We start from the raw sequence: 16,164 nt of genomic DNA on the forward strand, positions 1-16,164 counted from the left end.
TGAAGCTCATTCATTGTGAATAGCCAACATTACTACACTGTGACCGTAACCCTGTCCCCAACCCTCTAACCCAAACCATAAACCTAGCCCACGCCTGAGCCTGAACCCTACCTAGCCCAAAACCTTATCCTAACCCTAACCATGAACAGAGCCCCAATTCTCTAACCCTAATACCAGAACTATTCTCGATGACGTCATCACTCTCAGCTGGTCCCCTGGCCAAATCATTATCACCTGGGATCAATTAAGCCTGCCCACGTGGCCCCTCCCCCTTGGTGACGCCATCACATCCGGTTGAATGGCCTAACCAGGCTTCTTTCAAAATCGCCAACTCATTGTCCAGGAATAATACATGTAACCAGTATCCAACTCGGTTCTATGTTCTTTGAACACGATTTCCTTGTCAGGAAACAATGTGTTACAGATATTAAGGCCCTTTATTCACGTATTCCTAGTGTTTGAAGCACTTTCTTAGATATTAACCTAGGTTATCATTGTGAATTTCCCGAGTTGGAGTCTCTCTCTTCCAGTGTCTCAAGCTTTTTCATTGTGAATTCTAATTTGGTAAAACAACCTTTTTTACAAATATACCAGCACTTTCAACATTATTACCACTTGAAAGTCTATCCTACCTTTCACAGCGCTTTGGATACAAATTCTCAGTATTTCAAAATTCAGTAGAGATGTTCGTGTTCTAAAACGTATTCCAGGAGTTCTAGAGACACTCTGCCATTCCCCTGGTCTGTTGTTTTGAGCAATGAGACTTTTCATTTTAACAAGGGTGTCATACCGGCTTTTTAAAGGCACAGTAAAACATTACTTGGAACCGTAGCCTAACTAACATTTTTATTTCATAGTGGTCTCAATACTTTCATACTGTTCGATAGCTCTAGGAAAATGAGTTTTTCAGTGTTTCACCAAAACCTTTTCCCGAAAACGCCAATTCCTTTTGACGGGAAAAATAAATGTAAACAGTGTCGCACTCGCTTCTCATCTGTTTGAACAAGATTTCCCAGTGACAAAATTGTGCTCTTCAGATATTCAGTCTATTGCAATATGTACTCGTATTGTGTGAAGCACATTTCTAAATATTTCCCTAGTCTGGAGTCGTAAGTTCTGAGTGCTACACACCAAATTGTCCAGTGATTGAAGCTCTAACCGATACCCTAAACCTAGCCCACACCTGTGCCTGAACCCTACCTAGCCCAAAACCTTATCCTAACCCTAACCATGAACAGAGCCCCTATTCTCTAACCCTAATACCAGAACTAATCTCGATGACATCATCACTCCCAGCTCGTCTCCTGGCCAAATCATTATCACCTGGGATCAATTAAGCCTGCCCACGCGGCCCCTCCCCCTTGGTGACGTCATCACATCCGATTTAATGGCCTAACCAGGCTTCTTTCAAAATCGCCAACTCATTGTCCTGGAATAATAACTGTAACCAGTATCCAACTCGTTTCTATGTTCTTTGAACAGGATTTCTTTGTAAGGAAACAATGTGTTACAGATATTAAGGCCCTTTATTCACGTATTCCTAGTGTTTGAAGCACTTTCTTAGATATTAACCTAGGTTATCATTGTGAATTTCCCGAGTTGGAGTCTCTCTCTTCCAGTGTCTCAAGCTTTTTCATTGTGAATTCTAATTTGGTACAACAACCTTTTTTACAAATATACCAGCACTTTCAACATTATTACAACTTGAAAATCTATCCTACCTTTCACAGCGCTTTGGATACAAATTCTCAGTATTTCAAAATTCAGTAGAGATGTTCAGGTTCTAAAACGTATTCCAGGAGTTCTAGAGACACTCTGCCATTCCCCTGGTCTGTTGTTTTGAGCAATGAGACTTTTCATTTTAACACGGGTGTCATACCGGCTTTTTAAAGGCACAGTAAAACATTACTTGGAACCGTAGCCTAACTAACATTTTTATTTCATAGTGTTCTCAATACTTTCATACTGTTCGATAGCTCTAGGAAAATGAGTTTTTCAGTGTTTCACCAAAACCTTTTTCCGAAAACGCCAATTCCTTTTGACGGGAAAAATAAATGTAAACAGTGTCGCACTCGCTTCTCAGCTGTTTGAACAAGATTTCCCAGTGACAAAATTGTGCTGTTCAGATATTCAGTCTATTGCAATATGTACTCATTTGTGTGAAGCACATTTCTAAATATTTCCCTAGTCTGGAGTCGTAAGTTCTGAGTGCTACACACCAAATTGTCCAGTGATTGAAGCTCATTCATTGTGAATAGCCAACATTACTACACTGTGACCGTAACCCTGTCCCCAACCCTCTAACCCAAACCATAAACCTAGCCCACGCCTGAGCCTGAACCCTACCTAGCCCAAAACCTTATCCTAACCCTAACCATGAACAGAGCCCCAATTCTCTAACCCTAATACCAGAACTATTCTCGATGACGTCATCACTCTCAGCTGGTCCCCTGGCCAAATCATTATCACCTGGGATCAATTAAGCCTGCCCACGTGGCCCCTCCCCCTTGGTGACGCCATCACATCCGGTTGAATGGCCTAACCAGGCTTCTTTCAAAATCGCCAACTCATTGTCCAGGAATAATACATGTAACCAGTATCCAACTCGGTTCTATGTTCTTTGAACACGATTTCCTTGTCAGGAAACAATGTGTTACAGATATTAAGGCCCTTTATTCACGTATTCCTAGTGTTTGAAGCACTTTCTTAGATATTAACCTAGGTTATCATTGTGAATTTCCCGAGTTGGAGTCTCTCTCTTCCAGTGTCTCAAGCTTTTTCATTGTGAATTCTAATTTGGTAAAACAACCTTTTTTACAAATATACCAGCACTTTCAACATTATTACCACTTGAAAGTCTATCCTACCTTTCACAGCGCTTTGGATACAAATTCTCAGTATTTCAAAATTCAGTAGAGATCTTCGGGTTCTAAAACGTATTCCAGGAGTTCTAGAGACACTCTGCCATTCCCCTGGTCTGTTGTTTTGAGCAATGAGACTTTTCATTATAACAAGGGTGTCATACCGGCTTTTTAAAGGCACAGTAAAACATTACTTGGAACCCTAGCCTAACTAACATTTTTATTTCATAGTGTTCTCAATACTTTCATACTGTTCGATAGCTCTAGGAAAATGAGTTTTTCAGTGTTTCACCAAAACCTTTTCCCGAAAACGCCAACTCCTTTTGACGGGAAAAATAAATGTAAGCAGTGTCACACTCGCTTCTCAGCTGTTTGAACAAGATTTCCCAGTGACAAAATCGTGCTGTTCAGATATTCAATCTATTGGAATATGTACTCCTATTGTGTGAAGCACATTTCTAAATATTTCCCTAGTCTGGAGTCGTAAGTTCTGAGTGCTACACACCAAATTGTCCAGTGATTGAAGCTCATTCATTGTGAATAGCCAACATTACTACACTGTGACCGTAACCCTGTCCCCAACCCTCTAACCCAAACCCTAAACCTAGCCCACGCCTGAGCCTGAACCCTACCTAGCCCAAAACCTTATCCTAACCCTAACCATGAACAGAGCCCCAATTCTCTAACCCTAATACCAGAACTAATCTCGATGACGTCATCACTCTCAGCTGGTCCCCTGGCCAAATCATTATCACCTGGGATCAATTAAGCCTGCCCACGTGGCCCCTCCCCCTTGGTGAGGCCATCACATCAGGTTGAATGGCCTAACCAGGCTTCTTTCAAAATCGCCAACTCATTGTCCCGGAATAATACATGTAACCAGTATCCAACTCGGTTCTATGTTCTTTGAACACGATTTCCTTGTCAGGAAACAATGTGTTACAGATATTAAGGCCCTTTATTCACGTATTCCTAGTGTTTGAAGCACTTTCTTAGATATTAACCTAGGTTATTGTTAGGTCAAGGCAGGGGGGAAAGACCACAGCCCTGCAAGCATCCACAAGGTAGATGGTGACAAAGATAACTGGCGCCTTCCCAGACCTTGCCAGCCTTTCCAGACCCCTGCCCGAGGCAGGAATTCCACACCTCTCATGCCCTCCACCCTCCCCTCACTAAACAGCTGTATAAAGGAAGTACCTAAGCCCCATTTTGGCGCGAACTCCCCTGGCCCACTCTAGGACCTGTGAGTTTCGCCCGGGAGCGCAAGATTAAAACCTCCCCCCCTTTCCATGGCCTGGACTCTGTCTTGTTTCCTGCGTCGCAAACCTTTCAGTTATCATTGTGAATTTCCCAAGTTGGAGTCTCTCTCTTCCAGTGTCTCAAGATTTTTCATTGTGAATTCTAATTTGGTAAAACAACCTTTTTTACAAATATACCAGCACTTTCAACACTATTACCACTCGACAGTCTATCCTACCTTTCACAGCGCTTTAGATACAAATTCTCAGTATTTCAAAATTCAGTAGCGATGTTCGCGTTCTAAAACATATTCCAGGAGTTCTAGAGACACTCTGCCATTCCCCTGGTCTGTTGTTTTGAGCAATGAGACTTTTCATTTTAACACGGGTGTCATACCGGCTTTTTACAGGCACAGTAAAACATTACTTGGAACCCTAGCCTAACTAACATTTTTATTTTATAGTGTTCTCAATACTTTCATACTGTTCGATAGCTCTAGGAAAATGAGTTTTTCAGTGTTTCACCAAAACCTTTTCCCGAAAACGCCAACTCCTTTTGATGGGAAAAATAAATGTAAACAGTGTCACACTTGCTTCTCAGCTGTTTGAACAAGATTTCCCAGTGACAAAATTGTGCTGTTCAGATATTCAGTCTATTGGAATATGTATTCCTATTGTGTGAAGCACATTTCTAAATATTTCCCTAGTCTGGAGTCGTAAGTTCTGAGTGCTACACACCAAATTGTGCAGTGATTGAAACTCTAACCGATACCCTAAACCTAGCCCACACCTGTGCCTGAACCCTACCTAGCCCAAAACCTTATCCTAACCCTAACCATGAACAGAGCCCCAATTCTCTAACCCTAATACCAGAACTAATCTCGATGACGTCATCACTCCCAGCTGGTCTCCTGGCCAAATCATTATCACCTGGGATCAATTAAGCCTGCCCACGCGGCCCCTCCCCCTTGGTGACGTCATCACATCCGGTTTAATGGCCTAACCAGGCTTCTTTCAAAATCGCCAACTCATTGTCCCGGAATAATAACTGTAACCAGTATCCAACTCGTTTCTATGTTCTTTGAAAAGGATTTCTTTGTAAGGAAACAATGTGTTACAGATATTAAGGCCCTTTATTCACGTATTCCTAGTGTTTGAAGCACTTTCTTAGATATTAACCTAGGTTATCATTGTGAATTTCCCGAGTTGGAGTCTCTCTCTTCCAGTGTCTCAAGCTTTTTCATTGTGAATTCTAATTTGGTACAACAACCTTTTTTACAAATATACCAGCACTTTCAACATTATTACAACTTGAAAATCTATCCTACCTTTCACAGCGCTTTGGATACAAATTCTCAGTATTTCAAAATTCAGTAGCGATGTTCGCGTTCTAAAACATATTCCAGGAGTTCTAGAGACACTCTGCCATTCCCCTGGTCTGTTGTTTTGAGCAATGAGACTTTTCATTTTAACACGGGTGACATACCGGCTTTTTAAAGGCACAGTAAAACATTACTTGGAACCCTAGCCTAACTAATATTTTTATTTCATAGTGTTCTCAATACTTTCATACTGTTCGATAGCTCTAGGAAAATGAGTTTTTCAGTGTTTCACCAAAACCTTTTCCCGAAAACGCCAACTCCTTTTGACGGGAAAAATAAATGTAAACAGTGTCACACTCGCTTCTCAGCTGTTTGAACAAGATTTCCCAGTGACAAAATTGTGCTGTTCATATATTCAGTCTATTGCAATATGTACTCGTATTGTGTGAAGCACATTTCTAAATATTTCCCTAGTCTGGAGTCGTAAGTTCTGAGTGCTACACACCAAATTGTCCAGTGATTGAAGCTCATTCATTGTAAATAGCCAACATTACTACACTGTAACCGTAACCCTGTCCCCAACCCTCTAACCCAAACCCTAAACCTAGCCCACGCCTGAGCCTGAACCCTACCTAGCCCAAAACCTTATCCTAACCCTAACCATGAACAGAGCCCCAATTCTCTAACCCTAATACCAGAACTAATCTCGATGACGTCATCACTCCCAGCTGGTCCCCTGGCCAAATCATTATCACCTGGGATCAATTAAGCCTGCCCACGTGGCCCCTCCCCCTTGGTCACGTCATCACATCCAGTTTAATGGCATAACCAGGCTTCTTTCAAAATCGCCAACTCATTGTCCCGGAATAATAAATGTAACCAGTATCCAACTCGGTTCTATGTTCTTTGAACACGATTTCCTTGTCAGGAAACAATGTGTTACAGATATTAAGGCCCTTTATTCTCGTATTCCTAGTGTTTAAGCACTTTCTTAGATATTAACCAAGGTTATCATTGTGAATTTCCCGAGTTGGAGTCTCTCTCTTCCAGTGTCTCAAGCTTTTTCATTGTGAATTCTAATTTGGTAAAACAACCTTTTTTACAAATATAACAGCACTTTCAACATTATTACCTCTTGAAAGTCTATCCTACCTTTCACAGCGCTTTGGATACAAATTCTCAGTATTTCAAAATTCAGTAGAGATGTTCGGGTTCTAAAACCTATTCCAGGAGTTCCAGAGACACTCTGCCATTCCCCTGGTCTGTTGTTTTGAGCAATAAGACTTTTCATTTTAACACGGGTGTCATACCGGCTTTTTAAAGGCACAGTAAAACATTACTTGGAACCCTATCCTAACTAACATTTTTATTTCATAGTGTTCTCAATACTTTCATACTGTTCGATAGCTCTAGGAAAATGAGTTTTTCAGTGTTTCACCAAAACCTTTTCCCGAAAACGCCAACTCCTTTTGACGGGAAAAATAAATGTAAACAGTGTCACACTCGCTTCTCAGCTGTTTGAACAAGATTTCCCAGTGACAAAATTGTGCTGTTCAGATATTCAGTCTATTGGAATATGTACTCCTATTGTGTGAAGCACATTTCTAAATATTTCCCTAGTCTGGAGTCGTAAGTTCTAAGTGCTACACAACAAATTGTCCAGTGATTGAAGCTCATTCATTGTGAATAGCCAACATTACTACACTGTGACCGTAACCCTGTCCACAACCCTCTAACCCAAACCCTAAACCTAGCCCACACCTGAGCCTGAACCCTACCTAGCCCAAAACCTTATCCTAACCCTAACCATGAACAGAGCCCCAATTCTCTAACCCTAATAACAGAACTAATCTCGATGACGTCATCACTCCCAGCTGGTCCCCTGGCCAAATCATTATCACCTGGGATAAATTAAGCCTGCCCACGTGGCCCCTCCCCCTTGGTGACGTCATCACATCCGGTTTAATGGCCTAACCAGGCTTCTTTCAAAATCGCCAACTCATTGTCCCGGAATAATAAATGTAACCAGTATCCAACTCGGTTCTATGTTCTTTGAACACGATTTCCTTGTCAGGAAACAATGTGTTACAGATATTAAGGCCCTTTATTCACGTATTCCTAGTGTTTGAAGCACTTTCTTAGATATTAACCTAGGTTATCATTGTGAATTTCCCGAGTTGGAGTCTCTCTCTTCCAGTGTCTCAAGCTTTTTCATTGTGAATTCTAATTTGGTAAAACAACCTTTTTTACAAATATACCAGCACTTTCAACATTATTACCACTTGAAAGTCTATCCTACCTTTCACAGCGCTTTGGATACAAATTCTCAGTATTTCAAAACTCAGTAGAGATGTTCGGGTTCTAAAACGTATTCCAGGAGTTCTAGAGACACTCTGCCATTCCCCTGGTCTGTTGTTTTGAGCAATGAGACTTTTAATTTTAACACGGGTGTCATAAGGGCTTTTTAAAGGCTCAGTAAAACATTACTTGGAACCCTAGCCTAACTAACATTTTTATTTCATAGTGTTCTCAATACTTTCATACTGTTCGATAGCTCTAGGAAAATGAGTTTTCCAGTGTTTCACCAAAACCTTTTCCCGAAAACGCCAACTCCTTTTGACGGGAAAAATAAATGTAAACAGTGTCACACTCGCTTCTCAGCTGTTTGAACAAGATTTCCCAGTGACAAAATTGTGCTGTTCAGATATTCAGTCTATTGCAATATGTACTCCTATTGTGTGAAGCACATTTCTAAATATTTCCCTAGTCTGGAGTCGTAAGTTCTGAGTGCGACACACCAAATTGTCCAGTGATTGAAGCTCATTCATTGTGAAAAGCCAACATTACTACACTGTGACCGTAACCCTGTCCCCAACCTTCTAACCCAAACCCTAAACCTGGCCCACACCTGAGCCTGAACCCTACCTAGCCCAGAACCTTATCCTAACCCTAACGATGAACAGAGCCCCTATTCTCTAACCCTAATACCAGAACTAATCTCGATGACGTCATCACTCCCAGCTGGTCCCCTGGCCAAATCGTTATCACCTGGGATCAATTAAGCCTGCCCACGTGGCCCCTCCCCCTTGGTGACATCATCACATCCGGTTTAATGGCCTAACCAGGCTTCTTTCAAATGGCCAACTCATTGTCCCGGAATAATAAATGTAACCAGTATCCAACTCGGTTCTATGTTCTTTGAACACGATTTCCTTGTCAGGAAACAATGTGTTACAGATATTAAGGCCCTTTATTCTCGTATTCCTAGTGTTTAAGCACTTTCTTAGATATTAACCAAGGTTATCATTGTGAATTTCCCGAGTTGGAGTCTCTCTCTTCCAGTGTCTCAAGCTTTTTCATTGTGAATTCTAATTTGGTAAAACAACCTTTTTTACAAATATAACAGCACTTTCAACATTATTACCTCTTGAAAGTCTATCCTACCTTTCACAGCGCTTTGGATACAAATTCTCAGTATTTCAAAATTCAGTAGAGATGTTCGGGTTCTAAAACCTATTCCAGGAGTTCCAGAGACACTCTGCCATTCCCCTGGTCTGTTGTTTTGAGCAATAAGACTTTTCATTTTAACACGGGTGTCATACCGGCTTTTTAAAGGCACAGTAAAACATTACTTGGAACCCTATCCTAACTAACATTTTTATTTCATAGTGTTCTCAATACTTTCATACTGTTCGATAGCTCTAGGAAAATGAGTTTTTCAGTGTTTCACCAAAACCTTTTCCCGAAAACGCCAACTCCTTTTGACGGGAAAAATAAATGTAAACAGTGTCACACTCGCTTCTCAGCTGTTTGAACAAGATTTCCCAGTGACAAAATTGTGCTGTTCAGATATTCAGTCTATTGGAATATGTACTCCTATTGTGTGAAGCACATTTCTAAATATTTCCCTAGTCTGGAGTCGTAAGTTCTAAGTGCTACACAACAAATTGTCCAGTGATTGAAGCTCATTCATTGTGAATAGCCAACATTACTACACGGTGACCGTAACCCTGTCCACAACCCTCTAACCCAAACCCTAAACCTAGCCCACACCTGAGCCTGAACCCTACCTAGCCCAAAACCTTATCCTAACCCTAACCATGAACAGAGCCCCAATTCTCTAACCCTAATAACAGAACTAATCTCGATGACGTCATCACTCCCAGCTGGTCCCCTGGCCAAATCATTATCACCTGGGATAAATTAAGCCTGCCCACGTGGCCCCTCCCCCTTGGTGACGTCATCACATCCGGTTTAATGGCCTAACCAGGCTTCTTTCAAAATCGCCAACTCATTGTCCCGGAATAATAAATGTAACCAGTATCCAACTCGGTTCTATGTTCTTTGAACACGATTTCCTTGTCAGGAAACAATGTGTTACAGATATTAAGGCCCTTTATTCACGTATTCCTAGTGTTTGAAGCACTTTCTTAGATATTAACCTAGGTTATCATTGTGAATTTCCCGAGTTGGAGTCTCTCTCTTCCAGTGTCTCAAGCTTTTTCATTGTGAATTCTAATTTGGTAAAACAACCTTTTTTACAAATATACCAGCACTTTCAACATTATTACCACTTGAAAGTCTATCCTACCTTTCACAGCGCTTTGGATACAAATTCTCAGTATTTCAAAACTCAGTAGAGATGTTCGGGTTCTAAAACGTATTCCAGGAGTTCTAGAGACACTCTGCCATTCCCCTGGTCTGTTGTTTTGAGCAATGAGACTTTTAATTTTAACACGGGTGTCATAAGGGCTTTTTAAAGGCTCAGTAAAACATTACTTGGAACCCTAGCCTAACTAACATTTTTATTTCATAGTGTTCTCAATACTTTCATACTGTTCGATAGCTCTAGGAAAATGAGTTTTCCAGTGTTTCACCAAAACCTTTTCCCGAAAACGCCAACTCCTTTTGACGGGAAAAATAAATGTAAACAGTGTCACACTCGCTTCTCAGCTGTTTGAACAAGATTTCCCAGTGACAAAATTGTGCTGTTCAGATATTCAGTCTATTGCAATATGTACTCCTATTGTGTGAAGCACATTTCTAAATATTTCCCTAGTCTGGAGTCGTAAGTTCTGAGTGCGACACACCAAATTGTCCAGTGATTGAAGCTCATTCATTGTGAAAAGCCAACATTACTACACTGTGACCGTAACCCTGTCCCCAACCTTCTAACCCAAACCCTAAACCTGGCCCACACCTGAGCCTGAACCCTACCTAGCCCAGAACCTTATCCTAACCCTAACGATGAACAGAGCCCCTATTCTCTAACCCTAATACCAGAACTAATCTCGATGACGTCATCACTCCCAGCTGGTCCCCTGGCCAAATCGTTATCACCTGGGATCAATTAAGCCTGCCCACGTGGCCCCTCCCCCTTGGTGACATCATCACATCCGGTTTAATGGCCTAACCAGGCTTCTTTCAAATGGCCAACTCATTGTCCCGGAATAATAAATGTAACCAGTATCCAACTCGGTTCTATGTTCTTTGAACACGATTTCCTTGTCAGGAAACAATGTGTTACAGATATTAAGGCCCTTTATTCACGTATTCCTAGTGTTTGAAGCACTTTCTTAGATATTAACCTAGGTTATCATTGTGAATTTCCCGAGTTGGAGTCTCTCTCTTCCAGTGTCTCAAGCTTTTTCATTGTGAATTCTAATTTGGTAAAACAATCTTTTTTACAAATATACCAGCACTTTCAACATTATTACCACTTGAAAGTCTATCCTACCTTTCACAGCGCTTTGGATACAAATTCTCAGTATTTCAAAATTCAGTAGAGATCTTCGGGTTCTAAAACGTATTCCAGGAGTTCTAGAGACACTCTGCCATTCCCCTGGTCTGTTGTTTTGAGCAATGAGACTTTTCATTTTAACACGGGTGTCATACCGGCTTTTTAAGGCACAGTAAAGCATTACTTGGAACGCTAGCGTAACTAACATTTTTATTTCATAGTGTTCTCAATACTTTCATACTGTTCGATAGCTCTAGGAAAATGAGTTTTTCAGTGTTTCACCAAAACCTTTTCCCGAAAACGCCAACTCCTTTTGACGGGAAAAATAAATGTAAACAGTGTCACACTCGCTTCTCAGCTGTTTGAACAAGATTTCCCAGTGACAAAATTGTGCTGTTCAGATATTCAGTCTATTGGAATATGTACTCCTATTGTGTGAAGCACATTTCTAAATATTTCCCTAGTCTGGAGTCGTAAGTTCTGAGTGCTACACACCAAATTGTCCAGTGATTGAAGCTCATTCATTGTGAATAGCCAACATTACTACACTGTGACTGTAACCCTGTCCCCAACCCTCTAACCCAAACCCTAAACCTAGCCCACGCCTGAGCCTGAACCCTACCTAGCCCAAAACCTTATCCTAACCCTAACCATGAACAGAGCCCCAATTCTCTAACCCTAATACCAGAACTAATCTCGATGACGTCATCACTGGCAGCTGGTCCCCTGGCCAAATCATTATCACCTGGGATCAATTAAGCCTGCCCACGTGGCCCCTCCCCCTTGGTGACGTCATCACATCCGATTTAATGGCCTAACCAGGCTTCTTTCAAAATCGCCAACTCATTGTCCCGGAATAATAAATGTACCCGGAATCCAACTAGGTTCTATGTTCTTTGAACACGATTTCCTTGTCAGGAAACAATGTGTTACAGATATTAAGGCCCTTTATTCACGTATTCCTAGTGTTTGAAGCACTTTCTTAGATATTAACCTAGGTTATCATTGTGAATTTCCCGAGTTGGAGTCTCTCTCTTCCAGTGTCTCAAGCTTTTTCATTGTGAATTCTAATTTGGTAAAACAACCTTTTTTACAAATATACCAGCACTTTCAACATTATTACCACTTGAAAGTCTATCCTACCTTTCACAGCGCTTTGGATACAAATTCTCAGTATTTCAAAATTCAGTAGAGATGTTCGGGTTCTAAAACGTATTCCAGGAGTTCTAGAGAAACGCTGCCATTCCCCTGGTCTGTTGTTTTGAGCAATGAGACTTTTCATTTTAACACGGGTGTCATACCGGCTTTTTAAAGGCACAGTAAAACATTACTTGGAACCCTAGCCTAACTAACATTTTTATATCATAGTGTTCTCAATACTTTCATACTATTCGATAGCTCTAGGAAAATGAGTTTTTCAGTGTTTCACCAAAACCTTTTCCCGAAAACGCCAACTCCTTTTGACGGGAAAAATAAATGTAAACAGTGTCACACTCGCTTCTCAGCTGTTTGAACAAGATTTCCCAGTGACAAAATTGTGCTGTTCAGATATTCAGTCTATTGGAATATGTACTCCTATTGTGTGAAGCACATTTCTAAATATTTCCCTAGTCTGGAGTCGTAAGTTCTGAGGGCTACACACCAAATTGTCCAGTGATTGAAGCTCATTCATTGTTAATAGCCAACATTACTACACTGTGACCGTAACCCTTTCCCCAACCCTCTAACGCAAACCCTAAACCTAGCCCACGCCTGAGCCTGAACCCTACCTAGCCCAAAACCTTATCCTAACCCTAACCATGAACAGAGCCCCAAATCTCTAACCCTAATACCAGAACTAATCTCGATGACATCATCACTCCCAGCTGTTCCCCTGGCCAAATCATTATCACCTGGGATCAATTAAGCCTGCCCACGTGGCCCCTCCCCCTTGGTGACGTCATCACATCCGGTTTAATGGCCTAACCAGGCTTCTTTCAAAATCGCCAACTCATTGTCACGGAATAATACATGTAACCAGTATCCAACTCGGTTCTATGTTCTTTTAACACGATTTCCTTGTCAGGAAACAATGTGTTACACATATTAAGGCCCTTTATTCACGTATTCCTAGTGTTTGAAGCACTGTCTTAGATATTAACCTAGGTTATCATTGTGAATTTCCCGAGTTGGAGTCTCTCTCTTCCAGTGTCTCAAGCTTTTTCATTCTGAATTCTAATTTGGTAAAACAACCTTTTTTACAAATATACCAGTACTTTCAACATTATTACCACTTGAAAGTCTATCCTACCTTTCACAGCGCTTTGGATACAAATTCTCAGTATTTCAAAATTCAGTAGAGATGTTCGGGTTCTAAAACGAATTCCAGGAGTTCTAGAGACATGCTGCCATTCCCCTGGTCTGTTGTTTTGAGAAATGAGACTTTTCATTTTAACACGGGTGTCATTCTGGCTTTTTAAAGGCACAGTAAAACATTACTTGGAACCCTAGCCTAACTAACATTTTTATTTCATAGTGTTCTCAATACTTTCATACTGTTCGATAGCTCTAGGAAAATGAGTTTTTCAGTGTTTCACCAAAACCTTTTCCCGAAAACGCCAACTCCTTTTGACGGGAAAAATAAATGTAAACAGTGTCACACTCGCTTCTCAGCTGTTTGAACAAGATTTCCCAGTGACAAAATTGTGCTGTTCAGATATTCAGTCTATTGGAATATGTACTCCTATTGTGTGAAGCACATTTCTAAATATTTCCCTAGTCTGGAGTCGTAAGTTCTGAGTGCTACACACCAAATTGTCCAGTGATTGAAGCTCATTCATTGTGAATAGCCAACATTACTACACTGTGACTGTAACCCTGTCCCCAACCCTCTAACCCAAACCCTAAACCTAGCCCACGCCTGAGCCTGAACCCTACCTAGCCCAAAACCTTATCCTAACCCTAACCATGAACAGAGCCCCAATTCTCTAACCCTAATACCAGAACTAATCTCGATGACGTCATCACTCCCAGCTGGTCCCCTGGCCAAATCATTATCACCTGGGATCAATTAAGCCTGCCCACGTGGCCCCTCCCCCTTGGTGACGTCATCACATCCGGTTTAATGGCCTAACCAGGCTTCTTTCAAAATCGCCAACTCATTGTCCCGGAATAATACATGTAACCAGTATCCAACTCGGTTCTATGTTCTTTGAACACGATTTCCTTGTCAGGAAACAATGTGTTACAGATATTAAGGCCCTTTATTCACGTATTCCTAGTGTTTGAAGCACTTTCTTAGATATTAACCTAGGTTATCATTGTGAATTTCCCGAGTTGGAGTCTCTCTCTTCCAGTGTCTCAAGCTTTTTCATTGTGAATTCTAATTTGGTAAAACAACCTTTTTTACAAATATACCAGCACTTTCAACATTATTACCACTTGAAAGTCTATCCTACCTTTCACAGCGCTTTGGATACAAATTCTCAGTATTTCAAAATTCAGTAGAGATGTTCGGGTTCTAAAACGTATTCCAGGAGTTCTAGAGAAACGCTGCCATTCCCCTGGTCTGTTGTTTTGAGCAATGAGACTTTTCATTTTAACACGGGTGTCATACCGGCTTTTTAAAGGCACAGTAAAACATTACTTGGAACCCTAGCCTAACTAACATTTTTATATCATAGTGTTCTCAATACTTTCATACTATTCGATAGCTCTAGGAAAATGAGTTTTTCAGTGTTTCACCAAAACCTTTTCCCGAAAACGCCAACTCCTTTTGACGGGAAAAATAAATGTAAACAGTGTCACACTCGCTTCTCAGCTGTTTGAACAAGATTTCCCAGTGACAAAATTGTGCTGTTCAGATATTCAGTCTATTGGAATATGTACTCCTATTGTGTGAAGCACATTTCTAAATATTTCCCTAGTCTGGAGTCGTAAGTTCTGAGTGCTACACACCAAATTGTCCAGTGATTGAAGCTCATTCATTGTTAATAGCCAACATTACTACAATGTGACCGTAACCCTGTCCCTAACCCTCTATCCCAAACCCTAAACCTAGATGACACCTGAGCCTGGACCCTACCTAGCCCAAAACCTTATCCTAATCCTAACCATGAACAGAGCCCCAATTCTCTAACCTAAATACCAGAACTAATCTCGATGACGTCATCACTCCCAGCTGGTCCCCTGGCCAAATCATTATCACCTGGGATCAATTAAGCCTGCCCACGTGGCCCCTCCCCCTTGGTGACGTCATCACATCCGGTTTAATGGCCTAACCAGGCTTCTTTCAAAATCGCCAACTCATTGTCCCGGAATAATAAATGTAACCAGTATCCAACTCGGTTCTATGTTCTTTGAACACGATTTCCTTGTCAGGAAACAATGTGTTACAGATATTAAGGCCCTTTATTCACGTATTCCTAGTGTTTGAAGCACTTTCTTAGATATCAACCTAGGTTATCATTGTGAATTTCCCGAGTTGGAGTCTCTCTCTTCCAGTGTCTCAAGCTTTTTCATTGTGAATTCTAATTTGGTAAAACAACCTTTTTTACAAATATGCCAGCACTTTCACCATTATTACCACTTGAAAGTCTATCCTACCTTTCACAGCGCTTTGGATACAAATTCTCAGTATTTCAAAATTCAGTAGAGATGTTCGGGTTCTAAAACGTATTCCAGGAGTTCTAGAGACACTCTGCCATTCCACTAGTCTGTTGTTTTGAGCAATGAGACTTTTCATTTTAACACGGGTGTCATACCGGCTTTTTAAAGGCACAGTAAAACATTACTTGGAACCCTAGCCTAACTAACATTTTTATTTCATAGTGTTCTCAATACTTTCATACTGTTCGATAGCTCTAGGAAAATGAGTTTTTCAGTGTTTCACCAAAACCTTTTCCCGAAAACGCCAACTCCTTTTCCCGGGAAAAATAAATGTAAACAGTGTCACACTCGCTTCTCAGCTGTTTGAACAAGATTTCCCAGTGACAAAATTGTGCTGTTCAGATATTCAGTCTAAT

Source organism: Cnephaeus nilssonii (genome assembly GCF_951640355.1).
Source record: "Cnephaeus nilssonii genome assembly, chromosome: 4".
Lineage (NCBI taxonomy): Eukaryota > Metazoa > Chordata > Mammalia > Chiroptera > Vespertilionidae > Cnephaeus > Cnephaeus nilssonii.